Source organism: Eschscholzia californica, unplaced genomic scaffold (assembly GCF_041429995.1).
Source record: "Eschscholzia californica isolate CP2 unplaced genomic scaffold, dmEscCali1.0.p SCAF_1, whole genome shotgun sequence".
Classification (NCBI taxonomy): domain Eukaryota; kingdom Viridiplantae; phylum Streptophyta; class Magnoliopsida; order Ranunculales; family Papaveraceae; genus Eschscholzia; species Eschscholzia californica.
In genome coordinates, this window is record NW_028238198.1 from 55,554,347 (window position 1) to 55,569,522 (window position 15,176).

At 36.1% G+C, this 15,176-nt stretch overlaps 1 pseudogene across 2 annotated transcripts; it reads right to left on the minus strand.

Moving 5' to 3' along the window:
* Nucleotides 1-10,556: 10,556 nt before the first annotated feature.
* On the minus strand, nt 10,557-13,933 carry LOC147567707 (pentatricopeptide repeat-containing protein At1g20230 pseudogene; annotated as a pseudogene). 2 transcript variants are annotated; one of them, XR_015230826.1, is made up of 2 exons: nt 11,130-13,933; nt 10,557-11,027 (listed from the first exon to the last, which is right to left on the minus strand). The product of XR_015230826.1 is annotated as a pentatricopeptide repeat-containing protein At1g20230 pseudogene, transcript variant X1 (transcript). The 2 variants fall into 2 exon arrangements; XR_015230827.1 differs by having other exon boundaries at nt 10,557-10,951; nt 11,130-13,847.
* Nucleotides 13,934-15,176: the final 1,243 nt, after the last annotated feature.

The following is a 15,176-nucleotide window of genomic DNA, read 5'->3' on the forward strand; positions in this document are numbered from 1 at the left end:
TTTTTTGGTTATTATGGTAATATTTTGAACTCAAATAGTCATGTTCCCTATTTTATTATAGAAAGAACAAGTACATAAATTAACACTCTTTAATGCACTGCCCGTGGGCCCCGTACCAAATGATGCTCTTCCCACACTAAAGACCAACTTTTTTACAATATTTGTCTAGTACGGGTCTACATCAACAGTCCCCGAAAGGAGAGGTGTGGTCCAAATTTGATATTGAAGTTTAACCAGAGATATGGTTGACTACTATCAAAACTTTATATGCACCCTTTGACACACATGGGAGTGACACTAGGCAGGTTTAAAGTCAAATAAACCCACTAAATCAAAATGGTCCACAACAAATTGATCGGACACATTCTTAAGAACCTTATTTCGTACTTTTTGTTTCTAGGCATTTGAGTTTTCCTTGAATTGTGTAAATAGACCTATGGAATTGGCTAATATAGTTTATAATATTTGGATATTTGAAAGAGTACAATATTTTTATATATTTTGATCTAAGTCATGTATGTTTAAACACATACTACTTTCCTGATGGAGACCATCCGGCGAGTGGGCCTCTCGGCCAAGACGCTATAGAGCCAAACGGCTAAGTTGCTATATTAATATAGTTTCCGTATTTAAGTATTATGAGTTTCTATAATTAAGAGTCCTAGCAATCAAGGAAAGTGTCCATAAGTTGTTATCTTCTTTTTATTTCCTTCCTTATTTGAGTCTATCTAGAAAATATTAATCTCTATAAAAGAGAAGTTCAGTCTGTCTATTGAATCATTGAATTGAATATCGAATAAAATCCTCCTTGATTGCATTGTTCTTCTTATTATTATTTAGTTTAATCTTGTTTAGTTTAGTTATTTAGCAATGAGTTCTTTAGTTAATTCGCTTCCGCAACAATCTACATCAGCTGGTATCATGAGCCCTCAAAATCCTGAGGAGAAAATAACAAATTTTTTTTCTTCACCAACACATCCGGAACGAAACAAGGTGTTTAAATCACGCCTAACAATTAACAACAAAGTTTGCGACTTCATAATCGACAACGGTAGTGAAGAAAACATGGTTTCTAGTCGTCTGGTTGCAGTACTACAACTACAGGTAATTAATCACCCAGTTCCTTATAAAATAGGTTGAATATCTAATCAGAGAGAGCTGTCAGTTACTAAACAATGCTCGTTTTCCTTCTCCATCGGTACTCATTACCATGATACAATTACTTGTGACGTGGTGGACATGGATAATTGTCATATTATTTTTGGAAGACCTTGGATTTATGACGTAGATGCTACACATCATTGTCGAGATAACACCTTCGAATTCCTTTGGTTGAATAAACGAATTTGTCTCCTACCACTGCCGGACGAACATCATCAACCAACAAGGAAGGATGTTCGGTCTCCACCAACCGAACCGAGGGGATTCCTTCTAGCAACGAAGGACTCTCCCACCGTCGGCAACCATCCACCACCGGAGGTCCAAACATTGCTCGATGAGTATAACGACCTCAACCCATCTTCTTCCCAACCATCGTTACCTCCATTGAGAGAAATTCAACACCAAATCGACCTTATACCTGGAGCTAACTTACCAAACTTACCACATCACAAGATGAGCCCGCAAGAGCATAAATTACTACAAGAACAGGTGGAAGAATTATTGAACAAAGGTTTTATCCGTGAAAGTCTTAGTCCTTGTGCAGTTCCAACATTGTTAGTACCAAAGAAAGACGGAACCTGGAGAATGTGTGTTGATAGTCGGGCTATTAACAAAATTACAATTAAATACGGGTTTCCAATTCCAAGACTTGAAGATATGTTGGATCACCTTTCCGGGGCTACAGTGTTTTCAAAAATTGATCTAAAAGCAGGTTATCATCAAATCCGTATTCGGGAGGGAGACGAATGGAAAACGGCTTTCAAAACAAAGGAGGGTCTTTATGAATGGTTAGTTATGCCCTTTGGACTCTCTAATGCACCTAGTACTTTCATGCGATTCATGAATCAAGTTCTGAAGCCATTCTTGAATAAATTCGTGGTTGTTTACTTCGATGATATACTCATCTTCAGTAAATCTAGAAGTGACCACCTTCAACATATTAGAGAAGTTTTCGACACCATGCGTCGTAATTCTTTATTTATGAATGTTCCGAAAAGCCACTTTTTCCTCAATGAAGTATATTTCTTAGGTTTTCTTATTAGTAAAGAAGGTATGAAAGTTGATCAGGCAAAAGTTCGGGCAATTTCTGAGTGGCCGACCCCTTCATCACCATCTGAGGTACGTAGTTTCAACGGTTTAGCTTTTTTCTATCGAAGATTTATACGTGACTTCAGTACTATAATGGCCCCTTTAACTGATTGTTTAAAGAAAGGGAAAATCACCTGGGAAAGCCAACAGGAAGAGAGTTTTCAATTAATTAAACAAAGATTATGTTCAGCTCCGGTATTAGCTTTTCCGGATTTCTCTAAATTATTTGAAGTGGAATGTGACGCTTCAGGTCTCGGGATAGGCGCAGTCCTCTCCCAAGAAAAACGGCCTATAGAGTTTATGAGTGAAAAACTCGGTGAAGCCCGTCGTAAGTGGACCGTGTACGAGTCCGAATTTTATGCCCTTTACCGAGCATTGAGACATTGGAACCGTTTTCTTATTGGTGTGGAATTTGTGTTATATACGGACCATAAAGCTTTACAAACATTGAATGATCAACGTTCCGCTGATCCAATGCATATGAGATGGATTTCGTATATTCAAAGATTTAATTTTGTGATCAAACACAAATCGGGAAAAATTAATACGGTAGCCGACGCCTTGAGCCGTCGAGCTAGTCTACTAACGACTATGGCAGTCCACGTTCCGGGGTTCGAATCACTCCCTACCTCCTACAAAGATGATCCGGATTTCGGCCCTATTTGGGAGGCTTGCACTACAAACCGGTCTACAGGTGAGTTTTTTTATTTCTGACGGTTATCTTTTTCATGAACAGCAGTTATGTATTCCTAATTCTTCTCTTCGTGAACATATTATTCGGGAATTACATAACGAAGGGCATGTGGGAAGAGATAAGACTTATACACTTGTGTCTGATCATTTTTTTGGCCGAAATTACGACGGGATGTAACCCGTATAGTTGAACGTTGTTATACATGTCAGACTAGTAAAGGTAATACTCAGAATACAGGTCTTTATACACCACTACCGACTCCGGTAACTATTTGGGAAGATTTGTCAATGGACTTTGTACTTGGTCTTCCCCGTTCACAGAAAGGTAGGGATTCAATTTTGGTAGTGGTTGATCGATTCAGTAAGATGGCTCACTTCATCGCTTGTAAGAAGACAGATAATGCTTCTAACATTGCGAATTTATTTTTTTGGGAAATTGTTCGTCTTCATGGTTTACCGAAGAGTATTGTTTCTGATCGCGATGTGAAATTTCAAAGCCACTTTTGGCGATTTTTATGGAAACGACTCAATACTAAATTGAATTTCAGTAGTACTTGTCACCCTCAAACTGATGGGCAAACTGAGGTCGTTAATCGTTCATTAGGGAATTTACTTCGTTGTATTACACGTGACAAGGGAATTAATTGGGAAACTGCTCTTTCACATGCTGAATTTGTGTACAATAGTACTGTTAACCGAACAACGAAGAAGGCTCCATTTGATATTGTGTATACATCAACTCCTAAACACGTGTTGGATCTCGTCCCACTACCGGTTATACCAGAATTTGACTCCAATGCCGAGACTCTAGCATCGTCCATATTATGCCTCCATGATGAGGTTCGGCGAAACATTGATTTGGCTAATTCCACGTACAAACTGTCGGCCGACAAACATAGGTCACTACGGTCCTTCGAAGTGGGTGATTCGGTTATGGTCCATATATCTAAGCTTCGTACTCCAGCCGGGACTTACAAGAAGCTTGGTCAAAAGAAGTTCGGTCCTTTCAAGATTCTTACAACGCTTTTGTTATCGATCTTCCGCCGGAATTCAATATTTCTTCCACGTTCAATGTCTCTGACATATTTCCTTATCACCCGGATGAACCTATTTATGACAACTCGGGGACGAGTTCTGCCTCGGTGGGGGAGTATGATGGAGACCATCCGGCGAGTGGGCCTCTCGGCCAAGACGCTATAGAGCCAAACGGCTAAGTTGCTATATTAATATAGTTTCCGTATTTAAGTATTATGAGTTTCTATAATTAAGAGTCCTAGCAATCAAGGAAAGTGTCCATAAGTTGTTATCTTCTTTTTATTTCCTTCCTTATTTGAGTCTATCTAGAAAATATTAATCTCTATAAAAGAGAAATTCAGTCTGTCTATTGAATCATTGAATTGAATATCGAATAAAATCCTCCTTGATTGCATTGTTCTTCTTATTATTATTTAGTTTAATCTTGTTTAGTTTAGTTATTTAGCAATGAGTTCTTTAGTTAATTCGCTTCCGCAACAATCTACATCATTTCCCTTAGGTTATGTTTAGGCCTCATTCGGGTACACACGTAGCTTATATGATGAGCTATTATATAAGCCCATAAATAAAAGCGTTTTTTAAAAATCTGTCTGAGTCGTTTGGTACGCTACATAAAAAGTGTTTTTATATCTTAAAAAACTAGGTATGACACTTGGTAAAAAAATGTAATCTTCATATTGTAGTTATCAAACAATATGCTTATATCATTATATTAATAAAAAATTTATAAACATTAAATACTAAAATAAAATAATAGAACTTTTTTAATTTTCATAAACACATAAAGATCAAAATTTGAACCTAATGCAGTGGTGATAGTGCTCAACGGTGGTGGACGTGTTATGGTGGTGCCCAATGGTGGCAGAGTTATGGTAGTGATGGTGGAATGGAGGGGGTGTTGGTGGTTAGGGGGTAAAGTTGCAACTACGGTAGTGAAATGGGGTTGGTGAAGGTGGTATAGTGTGGTGGTGGAGTGGTCGATTTGTGCCGATGGTGGTGAAGTGGTTGTGGTAGTGGTGGAGTTGCACCGAAGGTGAAGCTACGTCGGAGGTTATGGAGTTGCGGGGGAGATGGTGAAGCGTTCGGTGATGGTGGTAGAGTGGTGACGAAGGTGGTGGAGTGGTTGTAAAAAAAATTTGATGGTTGTAGAATAGTTGTGATGGTGGTGGAGTTGCAGCGAAAGTGGTGGAGTGGTGGTGATGGAATTGCGCCGGAGGTAGTATGGAAGTGGTGGAATGGTGGCATAGGTGGTGGGGTGATGGTCAGAGGTGGTGGAGTGATTGTGGTGGTGGTGGGGTGGTTGTGATGGTGGTGGATGTTTATTGATGGTGACAAAGAAAATATTTTATTTTATTTTCATAGCTAGCTTTTAATAAGCAGCTATAAAAAAAGCCACAAAATTGTGGCTTCTGCTTTTTAGAGAAAATGGGCTTTTCTAGCTTAAAATAAGCTACAGCTTTTTTGAACCGAACGCGTAAAGTTTTCAATAAGCGCTTAAAATATGCTAAAAGCTTACTTTTAGTTTTTTTAAGCGGAACCAAACGAGGCCCTAGGTCGCCATAATGAAATGTAATTCCCAAGAATCACATTTTTACAACGTGGTTCTTGGAAATTATATTATTTTAGTCTGATGTTTGGTTTGACTAGATATAAGAATTAGATTTGTGTCTAATTCCTTACTTAGTGTCGATTCCTATAGGAACAAGAATGTAAATTTCAAAATTATGTTTTTTCTTTTTACTTTTTTTCTTTTGTTGAACTTACAATGAAAGGAAAAAAACAACAAAAAGGAAACTAAACAAAATCCTTAATAAAAGCCGGGAGGGAGTTCCAAATATTCTTTCATTGATGCTTCCTACCCTATTTGCATCCACTTTTACGTTGATTGATCTCGAAATGTAAGAGAATTTGATGTTAGTAAATTCGTTTTTCAAGTGGAGGATTTCGTCTAAGTGCTTCCTGGATTGCCAAAGAGTGGAGTAGCTTAGATCTTCCAAATACGAAATAACATTGAGGTTGTCACTCTCTATATAGACGTGGTGAAGCTGAAGATCTACGGCCCATAAGAGAGCAGATTTAATTGCTAAACATTCGTATTCTTCCGTATTTTGACCTCTGACTGTATCTGCAAGCACTTTTTGTAAAATTATGTTATTTTCTTTTACTTAAACTACATATATTACACCTCGACTTTGTTATATATTTTAATCATCTCCATATGATCCTACGTCTAGCTATTAAACCCTCAAGAAATAGTGTAAAGATGAACTGTAGGTTTTAATTTGGCATGAAAAGGCTCTCGGCTACCGTTTATCGATTTTGATGGTAGGTGTACAGTAAGTCTCCGCATCAAAATCTATCAAAATGGGGATGAACAAAAAACAAAGATCACTCCCTCTCTTTCTCTTCATTTCATCAGCTTCAGTACATCCAAATTCCCTGCGCTGAGATATAAAATTAAAATTTATGGAAATTAACTTCATTTTCCCATACTAAAACTCTCGGCTGAAATATTTTATTTTTAAATGGTATGAAAGCGATTTAAATGAACAAAAAACGAGAAAGAAACAAATATAATGAGAGAGAGTGGGTTGCTATAGTGGTGGTTGAAACGCCTAGGTTGTTGATTCTCTTAGGTGTTAGTTTGTTAAAGATGATTTAAACATCAGTTATTCTAATATTTTATGAACGATAATTTTGTCCATAAATATTAAAACAAATAATTTTCGGAATGAGAATCACAAACCCAACCCCTCTAATGGTTTTTTTTACCTCCTTTAGGGGAATCTTATTCCTCTGAGAATAGGATTCTCTTTGCATTTCTGCGAGCCAAACAATAATCATGATAGTGATCCCCAAGAATCACATTTCATTCCCACGCTATTCCCGGACGCTAAACACGATTTTATGGTTCGTACAATATCACTTATTCCCTTACAAATAAAAGAATTTCTCTGTGGAAATAGATATTTCCACCATTTGGTACAAATTATATTTCCATGACTTTAATTCCATAGAGAATTTATTTCTGTAAAATACTCCTATCTTATACCCCCCCCCCCCCCCCCCTCCCAGGAATTAGTTTCCATGAAAAGTCAGAAATTTAAAAAATGATGATTTAATATAATTGGATACTTGAAATCTAATATATGTAATATTTATCTATATATGTGTTCAAAATGATCATTTGAATCATCAATATTAGCAAAAAATATTTTTAACTAATGTCAAATGATACCGGTGTCATGTTATAGTAACGAAATGACATACTTACCCATATATCGTCAAAATAACATTTTTAGCTTTATGATGTCAAAACTAGACTTTTATCCTTATATAAGACTAATGTCATTTAGGCAACAAAAGAAGTAAAAATGTCATTTCAGTGGCGTAAGGGGAAAAATGTCATTTTGGCAACACAAAGATAACAATGTCATTTACCATTATATATGCAAAAATGTCATTCTAAGAACAGAAGAGGAAAATTTTCACTTTCATAACATAAGAGGTAAGTAAAAGCTCTTACTTGTACACAATATTAAAATTCCAACATATGATTGTCATATTCCTGGAAGTTAGTTGTCAACTAAATAAAGAAATTATGTAATTCCACGAAATAACAAGTTGACAAGCAAATGAAAGAATTCTTATTCCTACAGAATATATTTCATGAAAGACTTTCTGTGGAAACTCTTTCGTTTCCATGACATTATTTCTCTGATATCAAAAACAACCTTAGTTCTCTTCATAGTAAAATATATTTTTTATGTTTTTCTCACTCTTTTTAATAAGATTATCTTCTATATGAGTAAGAATTATGTTCCAGGTGATGCGAACTAGCGACACTTTAATAGATTTTTAGTTTAGGTCACAAGTTAACTGTAATCTTAATTCGAATCATTTATCTTTCATGCGGTTAGAAATAACTTAATCACGCGTTTAAAACTTACTTCACAGTGCTAAAGTTAACACCGCAACCCATTTTGAGTTTTTGACGTCGTTAGTTGCATACTTCTTATATATTTGGGTGCTCTCTTCGACCAAATTGCGAAGAAAATTTGAACAGTCACAAATTCGTTCTTCAAATTTATTCTCTATAGTGATTTTAATTTTTTTGTAATTATTTGATCACAAATTTTTTAATAGTTAATATGAAATGATAGTGAGATTTTGTAGAAATACTTCTTTTTCTAAAGTTTTACCATGTAAGATCGATATGAAAATTTCGTCACAAACAAATATTTTTAGAGAATCAGTTACTCTAGCTAGTTTTTCTCTATTTGTTCATATGAAATAGAACTCTTACGTGGTAATAACAATTAGATAATCACATCTGCATCTAGAGTTAATACATACTTTTACTATAACTTAGATGTTTGGATTCACAATACAAATTGACAGTGTATTAGGGATTAGTGAACTTCATTTACAGTAGCTAAGGTGGATGAACAAATTAATTTTTAAGGTTTATTTTAAGGGTTCATCCTGTTTCTGCCCCTAAATTCTAACCAACTCGCGTTTTAGCTCCCGTAAGTATCCGACAGTTTGATTTGCGCGACAAAGGCTAAAAAGTTTTCAACTTTTTCAGAAATACCCTTAAGAACCTAAATGGAATTAATTTTCAAAATTTAAAAAACATTAAAGGTCACCTCATCTCCTTTTCTTTCCTCCACTTCTTCACAGCTCACCTCCATATCATCTCTCTCTCTCCAACTCAAAATCTTATGCGGTGAAGGTCGACGACCTTTAAATTTTAAATTTTCTTTTATTTCTTCTTCTTCATTTTTGTTCTTCTCAATTCTTCTCTCTCTTCACTAAGGTTTGGAATTTTTCAAACTCTAGGTCTTGTTTGGGATTCTCCAAAACCTAAATCTTCTTTGGGTTTCTCCAAATATCCCAGCCGATTAACTCGCCTCGAATATGAAAAACATATATCTTCAGTTAAAAAATATATTCAGCAACATCAACACTAATTGGGCATCATTTGAACGTAGATTCTCTTTTTCGACATGGTACTCATCTCCAATAAGTAGATTTTCAAAATCAATTTGAGAAATATTAAGGTCCCGAATTTGTCAAAAGGGAAAGTAGCATCAGGATTCAAATTACACTATCCACACAAACTGGTAAGCCCGATACTAATAAGGATTGATAGTCATTTCGTGGCTTTTCACGTTTAGACAAACCATCTGGTCCGTCTGGTGGTGAAAGGTCCCAGACCAGACCTGTCCGTCCACGTAGCCCAGATTAAATTATTTTCTGTACTGAACTATACAATACATATTCAAACATGAAATAATAAGTCGGGGAATGGTTGTACACCTCATGACGAACTTTTCCTTGTCTGGTAGTAGGTTGAAAAGTTTCAGTCGATGTAGAACTCATATTTTAAGAATCTCCTTCTTCCATGATTATCTTCTTTTAATAAGATGATATAACATAGTTCAAAGATGAATATCTCACTCGGATTGATTGTTCAGTTTATTTGAGTTGCCGCTGTTTAGTATCGGTGTCGGAGATTGTCGATTGTAGTGTACCTTTACCTAGGATTTTGTTTTGAAAAAAGAAAAGGAATTTTGTTTTGGAAGAAGAAGATTAAAATAGAAGGAGGTGAACTTTATCTACGTTGGGTGATTGGGTGCTTATAGAGAGCTCATTGACCCGAGTCAAGAAAATAGCCGCCCGCTTGTAGTAGTTTGGTCGGGTGTTTATAGTAGCGCCCTTGTTACCTTTCCTTCCATCCAAACCATCTTCACTATCCTTCAACCTTGTGCTTTCGACGAATGAGTTTAAGAATTCATTTTAATGACTAATTAAGCTATAAAGGTATACACTCATTTTCGGCAAACACCCAAATTTTAAGATGAAAAAATCAGCTATAAAATGTATAGACATGAAAGTATGATTTTAAGTTGTGAAGGAGGGATTCAATGAACAAGATCAGTACCCCTACACTTCGTCCGCAACCTTTTGGCGGGGGTGTGGCAGAAAAAGAGAGAGAGAACTCCAAAACTTTATGTAGGTCCTCATAAGATAATTTGAAATTTGGGCAAAACTCCCTATAAATTTTTTATTTTGGTGAAAAATGATCAATCAATTATTTTCAGTCTTCAGCTCCCTGTATACATTTTTAATTTGCAATAACTTGCAACAGTTTTGCAACACGTTGCAATAGTTTTGCAACACGTTGCAACAACTTTGCAACAGCTTTACAAAACTTTGCGACAATTTTGCAACAGCTTTACACACTTTGCGACAGCTTTGCTACAACTTTGTACAAAACATTGGGTTTTTACTCAAACAAAATACAAATATTTGATATTTTAACGAAAAAAAAATATAAATTGAGTTTTTAACCTAGAAAATTATAACTTGTCTTTTTAACTAAAAAAAAGTTTAAAATTGAGTCTTTAGCCAAATTTCCATTAATATAAAACTTAGCATGGTTCTTTATACTATACATACTAGAAGATATAATTCCGAATAATTTAAACTAGATAAGATTTTTATTCTAGATACATCAAAATGAACATTTTAACTATGTATTTGGTACCACAAAGTACTCAAAAAAAGAAGGATTGAGCTGAATTATATTTATTAAACAAAAACAAATCTACTTCTACACAAATGCACTTTATTTTTGTTCTCAAAAACACAAAAAAAATGAAAACAATAAATATTGAACTTGAAATTCCCTTATCAATATCCTAGAAGCACCATCTAAGGTAATCCTAATTGACAACTCCACAGAATATTCGAAAGGAGAATTGAACTCATGATTTCCTGCTTGTAAAAAAATCCTCACCAATTAAGCTACAACTCATCTACTATATACTTTAAGAGGAACTTGGTGTTTGAGAGGACCCAGTACTGCGACCGCACTTGTGGCATCCCTTCTCACGCTCCTGCCTGTTGGAGTAGGTTACCGTCGCAAGTCCAAGGAGGCAAGGGCCCATCTCCCCACACGCATTCTCTGATGATACACACAACTTACCAGTTAAATAAGAAGATCCTCCCGGAGTTAGCAGTAGCACCCATTGAAAAAAGTTATGAAAAGAAAGACAGCGAAAGAAGTAGAAAAGAATGAATATCGTCACTCAAAAGGAAAAGCACTGAATCACTAAAACTAAACATCCAATTATACTTCTTACCTTATTGAGTAATGGCACAAGAGTCTTAGTTTAGCATTCAAATCTCTTTTCTTGTCTTCGACTACCTCGATATTTGGGTGAACCCCGGCAGAAAAACTTTGTCCCTGTGAGTTCTTTATTGTTATCCTGGAAACAACATACCCCCAAAAACATTTCTTCTCCTCTTTGTTGTTCTGCTTTACTTGTTATGTCTTCTTCCACAAGGGGGATGTAACTTCTTCTCTTTATAACTTCATTCACATTTCTCTTCCTCTATTAAGAAATATATGAATCGATTTAAGTGATTACCAAAAGTCTCGACATGAACAATTTCCATCTTTGAAATGGTGAAACCTCAAGGAATCTCTTAAAGTGATCTGAACCCCAACAATCATGGACATGAACTTGATGGCATTATGGCAATCTCCACAAACTCTTAAGTTCTTGAACACACGTATAGATGATTCACCATTCAAATTTAATATAGCAAAAGCAACGGCAAGCTTCTCACTATGACTGCACAAAACTTGTTCTTTCTCCTCTTGATCCACATCTTGGAGGACGTAGTCCGTGTTGGGTAAATAACCAGCTAGCCTCATCTTCTTACCCAACTCATCTAGAAAATCATAGATTTCATCGCTCAGACCGTTCTTCTTATCTCCTGCTACAAAAGTGTACACCTTATTCTTCACTTGAACCCAACTACAACCTGGCATTTTTACTATCCCTTTTTCTCTCATTAGTTTCCTAATTTTGGATGCATCATCCCATTGTTTCGCACCAACTAGTATGTTAGATAACAATACATAGTTACCTGGATTATCTGGTTCGATCTCAAATAAGTGTTCTGCTGCAAGTTTACCTAACTCTACATTCTTATATACTCTACAAGCTCCTAATAGTGCTCCCCAAGCACCGGGAGTTGGTTCTATTGGCATTTTTGTGATAAAGTCGTATGCTTCTTCTAGCTGACCTGCACGGCTAAGAACATCAACCATACAAGAATAGTGATCTTTATCAGGTTCAATCATGTAAGTTCTGCTCATTGAGTTAAAAATCAATTTGGCATCGTCAACAAGCCGTGAATGACTACAGCCGGATAAAACTGCGGTGAAGGTAACAGAGTTTGGTTTCATACCCGAATTCAACATTGTGTGGAAAAGAGATAAAGCTTCGTCTCCATTCCCATGCATTGAGTTTGCCAAGATCATTGTGTTCCAAGCAATGGTATCTTTTCTGGGCAAGTCATTGAATACTCTCTTAGAAAATTCCAATTCACCACATTTTGCGTACATGATAACAAGACAGGTCGCTACCATTATATCTTTGATATACTGATGTCTGTAGCTATATCCATGGATTTCTTTGCCTCCCCTTAGGGTTTCTAAATCGGTGCAAGCTGGTAAGACACTGGCAACTGTTATATGATTTGGGTTGTATCCGAAATGTTGCATCCGTACAAGTAAATCAAGTGCTTGCTTCGTTCGTCCATTTTGTGTACAACCACCAATCATGGCATTCCATGTTGCAGTATTCAACTTAACTCCTTCATTCTCCATCTGCTCGAAGAGATTTAGAGCTTTCTCACATCCTCCATTATTGAAATTCATAGTCAAAATCACATTCCAAGATACAGTGTCTCTCCTAGACATGTTATCAAAGACAGATTGGGCTTGTTTGATGCTTGAACAATTAGCATACATTTTAACTAGTCCACTAGTAATAAAAATGTTATGTCCCATACCATTTCTTATCAAAAAACCATGAATCTCTTTACCCAATTTCAAATACTTTAAATCCGAACAAGCGGGAAGAACGGATGAAATTGTCAAAGAGTTGGGATTCACCCCATTCAAACACATTTGACGAAAAATCATAAGAGCTTCTCTTGGATACCCACAGTTAATATGACAAGACAAAATTGAAGTCCACGAAATCACATCTCTAATAGGTAATTCGTCAAACACCTTCTGTGCACCTTGAATGAACTTACATTTCCCATACATATAAATAAATGCATTCCCAAGTAAAAGATCTGACCCAAACCCATATCTAATTGCATCTTCATGAATATCTTTAGCTTTAACCAGATTTCCCAACTCAGAACAAGCCTTAGCAACAGATAATAAGACCAATTTATCAGGTTCTACATTCATTTTTCGCAAATTCATATAGATTTCAATTGATTCTTTGGGTAAACCATGTTTCGTATAAGCAGATATTAGAATTGTCCAAGAGGGAAGATCTGGTTGAGGAATTTTATCGAACATTCGATGAGCATTCTTAATATCACCAGAATTGGCATATAATTTCATGAACTTGACACTCAGATGGGAAGGAATATTGGTGGGTATCTTTGGAAACATTTTTTGTTCACATAATTCTTCACTGCATAGTAATCTAAGAACAGAATATATGCTTGACGAGATTGAGTTCTTGAAGAGGCTGTTTCTTTAGGTTGTTCTGGCGGGAAGGCTGGAAGCTCATAGTAAAAGAACGGTTAGACAATAAGTTCAAATCCTGTAACGGTCCTATAATGTAACAGGTAGGTGAAAGTGAAACAGTCTAACTACTGGAGTTGCACAAAGGGTAATCTTCACAATCTGACCAATTTAGGCGCCAATAAGACTTCGGAACCGCCTTTAAAACTATCCCTGCAACATACGAAAGGCCGAATCCTTAATTTTATCACATCTAATCTAATCCTATATTATAAAACAGGTCAGTCGGTTATGTTAGGTATAAATATGAATGACCATTTTTAATGAGAGTTTTATAAAGATCATATTCGACGGCTGATATGAATCCATCTTTCTGTAAAACTATTCAATATGGAAGGGTAATAGTGTCATTGATTATTATTATTTTTTAAATACCAAAGTCAGTTACGGATATCCCTCCACTAAATCAGTTATAGATTCCTCTCCATAACTACCACCCCATTTCCATAACTACCACCCCATTTCCATAACTACCACCCCATTTTCTTCTCATTCTACTTTACTTCTCACGGTTTCTCCAAGGAAATCTCCCCACTAAATGGATTATGGATATCTCTCCACTAAATCAGGAGTATCCTAAACTACATAAATCACTTGCCCACAACCGGACACATATTTTTCTCTTTCTCCCTCTTCTCTGTAACTTTCTCTTCGCTACTAATGTTGGAATCTAAAATATGAAGATTACCGAAATTATTGAAGTTGTTAATTCGCATAGAAAATTTTGAGAATATTACGGCGTTACCCAAGAAGAATCTGTCGCGTCTGTAGGACACGGTGGAAACGTAGTTATACAAATGTGACATCATCGTTTAGTGGAGAATCTAGCAGCAGAAATAGCTTGTTCGAAAGAAGGTAAGAAACTCTTCTTCTTTGACTATATAGATATGTTTGGAGCTTTTTCTCTAAAATATATTTCTCTACATGATGTTGTAGAGATAGATTTTCTCCTGAAACAATTTCACACATTTTCTGCTCTATAATAGTCCTTATATAGAGAGCCCTAAAGTTAAAATCATATTCCAAATATGATTGAATAAGAACTCCATAAATGATAAGACTCATAAACCTTTTCTGAGTGGGAATCCCACATGGAAGTTCTTTCCATCTAGGATTCCTTTTAGATATGGCCCGCCAGGGCAGCTAGTTGGGTTCTAGTTGAGCATTATGATCCCTAATTCGACCAGAGTAGATGATCTTCTGGATAAACTCATCATCATCATATTCGTCAAATTGACGCATTCGCATCTTGGTTAAAGGACACTCCTTCAGAAGGAAATCTCCTTCAGACCGAAAGGACATATCCTTCAGAAAGAAATCACTTTGACCGAAGAAATACATAAGTAAACCCTCGTCAAAGTCATTAGGAAAGTGGACTCGAAAGAGCTCTTCCACCTGAACCCTGACTTGGGAGGTTGACACGAGTCTCCTAGAATGTTTAAAAAAGGATTGTTTAAATTATATGATTGATATAGGTGGATTCTTTGGCGAATAAAAAAAAATCTCAGGGGAATAAAGTCTTAGTCAGTTAAGATTGACTTAGAGAGTCAACGGTTGGTAGCCTAAG